The sequence below is a fragment of the Nicotiana attenuata genome, unplaced genomic scaffold, assembly GCF_001879085.1.
Source record: "Nicotiana attenuata strain UT unplaced genomic scaffold, NIATTr2, whole genome shotgun sequence".
Taxonomy (NCBI): Eukaryota; Viridiplantae; Streptophyta; class Magnoliopsida; order Solanales; family Solanaceae; genus Nicotiana; species Nicotiana attenuata.
In genome coordinates this window covers 229101-232829 of record NW_017670579.1, presented here as the reverse complement: position 1 = coordinate 232829, position 3729 = coordinate 229101, and positions in this window count along the sequence as shown.

Below are 3729 nucleotides of genomic sequence, written 5' to 3'. Positions count from 1 at the left end.
AAAACTAACAAAAATGACTAGAAATAACAGAAAATAGAAAATTGCATTAGACAAATGGTAAAAGGGTTCGAACAGCAAACTGAACTGGGTTACAACCTTGGAACAAACCTAGACAACACTAAACGAGCTACTGCGACTAAGCAAAGTAGGCACAATAAAAGGATAGAAGGATTTGAGCCACAAGACAATATCCGGATTACAACCCTGAAATAACCCAGACAACAGAAATGACAACAAAATAAACCACCAAGACTCCTTCCCGGCTAGCCAAAAAAGGAGCGTCTTTCCAATTACCAAGCTCGGCATCTTAGCCACTGAGTTCCACATCAATATTACCAAGACCATTACCAATTTCAATATCATTAACTTCACCAAGTGGCTCCTTGACTCCTTTGACCAACCCTTCGTCATTGCCAGCCATCCCAACAATCTGTGTGTTGTCATGTACATGTAGAGGATTACGTGTGATACTTGGGTATTACTGCCTTGGACCACAATTATTCCTTCTTGAATCATTCTTTCTATTTCCCTTTTCAAAGCACGACAATCTTCAACATTGTGCCCCGGGCATTGGAATAGTATTCACACCTTTTAGCAGGTTCAAAACTTCTCGCACGCGGGTCTATATAATTTAGAGGAATAGGTGCAATCATGTCATAATGCTTTAATCTCTCAAAAAAACTTGCATAGGACCCTCCTATTGGTGTAAAATTATCTTTCAGCTTTTGTTCCCTTCTACTCCCTTGGCTTGAATGTGGGCTATAGGGTACTTGGAAGTTTTGTGGAGGCTGGTGGGGATTCTGCGGTGCTCGTGCTCGCCTTTTGGAGTGACCTAGTGGTTGGACAGATAGCCGGACATTGTTCGGAGGATATCACTGGGGTGGATTATGTGGAGTTCAGGGATATTCATGGGGTTGGTATTGAGGCTGAAAGCGTCTAGCAAGAATGCCCACTGGATACTGTCGTTGGCGGGGCTCAGCAGCATCTTTTCTATCAACGGGAGGACTGTCCCGAGCAACTTGTTTGTTCCATCTGAACCAAAATTCCCTAAAACTTTCCTTGGGTTTCTTTTCCATCTGAGATAGGGAGGAGTGGTATGGGGTAACGCCTGATTTGTGTTGAAAGTATCGAACAAAATCTTGAGCCATGTCACCCAGTGTAGGCCACTTACCAACATCTTGACGATTATGCCATTCCAAAGCTGCCCCAGTCAAGCTCTTACTGAAATATGCCATCAACAGATCATCTTGCTCGCCAACACTTCTCATTTCATTGCAATAAACCCTCAGGTGCGCTACCGGATCTCCATACCCATCATACAAGTTAAACCTTGGCACTTTAAACCCTGCAGGCAGGGAACGTCATCGGACACAAGCAGTTCTTTGTAAGCCATGCTACCCTGGTCTCCCATTCCTTGCTTGTTCTTCAAGGACTGTTCTATGCCTTTCGGCCTCCTGGGTATCCCATCTTTCCCTTCTCTTCCTGTGAACTTTTCATTTTCAACATGAGGCTCATCCCGCGGGCCCTATTTGTATGAGTGGGGAACCTTGTGGGCAACCTCTGAGGGGTAATTTCGGGCACCATGAGCTTGGAGATAAGCGGGTGGATCTGGAGAGTATGGAGGATCATTTGGAATTGTGTCCGGAGCTTGGGTAAGGGTGGCATCTAGGAAGCTAGGTGGTGGCGGGGGTGGTGCCTTCCCAGTCGTCCAGGCCTGATACATGTCCTCCATGTGTTGTCTCAACATCTTTACCTCTTCAATCAACCCATTGTCCTGTTCAACCAACCGTTTTCGGGCCCCCGTATCAACCAACTCAGTTCTTTTGTTGTCTGTCATTGCCTTTTGACTTTATGTTGTGGAGAGGAGTTACTACTTCGGGAGCCACAAACCAACCTAGGGGTGTGCATTCGATTTATCGATTCGATTTTGATCCTTATTGATAATTACTTATCGATTATCGATTTGTATATATGCTTATCTTATCGTTTCAATAAGGTTTCAATTTTTTCGATTTCGATTTATCGATTTTGGGGGCTTATCGATTCGGTTATCGATTACACCAATAAGAAAATTTGCGGGATTCCACGGAAAGTATATCGCTATAAACGCGCCTAACTAATATGGACAAAAAGAAGCTAAAATAAGACGAACACCATTTATAATATAAAAATTGTGTCAACAAGCACATGCAACAAAACTAAAGTAAGGGATCAAATGTATGCCACAAACACTCCAACGGTATAAAAAAACAATATAAAACAAAACACATCATCACGGCTAATTCTGTTTTTCATTAATTTGAACTTCATTCCCTTGATCTTTAAATATGATCATTCCTTAAATGTGGTAGAGGAAATAATAGGGTAAGGGACTTAGGGTAAAGGAAAGGGTATAGATTAGGGAAAATAATATTGTATAGCTGCTTTCAAAATAGTAGCGGAATATATATACATTCTATATGTTATATTAATATACACAAATAGGTAATTACTCATTTAACAAGTGTCTACAGTCTAGGGGTGTGCATTCGATTTATCGATTCGATTTTGACCCTTATCGATAATTACTTATCGATTATCGATTTGTACATATACTTATCGTTATCGTTTCAATAAGGTTTCAATTTTTTCGATTTCAATTTCGATAACAAATAATCGATTCGATTTATCGATAAATTGATTCGAATGCACACCTACCAACCACCTTTCTGTACTGAATTGTCAACAACAAACTTGTTAGTGATTAGAGCTTAACAGATAGGCAACCGCACATTTGGGGAATGAATGCACCTAAACAGTTAACCGTTCCTATTATGCATTTGATTGGTTGCTTGCATCATCCCGGCTTCCCTTATTTCCATTTGCAACTTCCCTTTTCTCTTTTTTCCTTCTTCTTTTTTTTTCTTTTCATTCTTTCCTTTGCCCTCTCTTTGTTTTTATTCTCTCATTTCCCTCTCTTATTTTGCCATTGCTTCCTTCTCACGATTTCTTATTTTCTCTCTTCTCTTTTCTTTTCTCTCCTATTTTTCCTCTCTTTTTCTTTTTCTCTTTTTTTATCACTTTTTTTCTTTCTTTTGGTTATGGTCGAATCCTATGGGGATTGCCTACGTATCATGACCCCGCATGAATCAAACCGAGCGTAGTTCTCGATAAAAATAAAAAAACATCTTGGGATTTTCAAATTTCATAAAAATAAAATGTTTTGATTACAATGACTCATCCTACCGAATTTTACCATAAAAACCAACAGACTCAAAAAGGAAACTAACAGGAGAAAAATCAAGACTCATTTTGACTCAAAAAGTTATCACTATTTTTTCAAAATTTTCGTAAAAATATCTGGCTTTGTTCACTAACCGGCCAAAACCTTAAAAAATGACCAAAGGCGGCTGTTCTTGCAAAAATAGCCTTCTGGTGCCCTTTTGGGGACATTCGCTATTTTTGACAAGAATGGCATCACCTTACTTATTTACAATAAAAATAAAAGTTTTGTACTTTTGGGCTAGTTTTGCAAAAGGGAAGTTGGACCCGATGAGGGTTGCCTACGTATTCCACGCCCTGTGAGAATCAAACCGGCGTAGTTCGGGCAGATAAAACAAAACCAACTATTTTTGAAAACAAATTTCATTTTTTCAAAAAATTCGGCAGAGTTTCAGTACCATTTGGACATTGGTTTTTTCAAAACAGGTGATCAACTCACTTAACCCTCACACTGCTATTCTCCTTTCC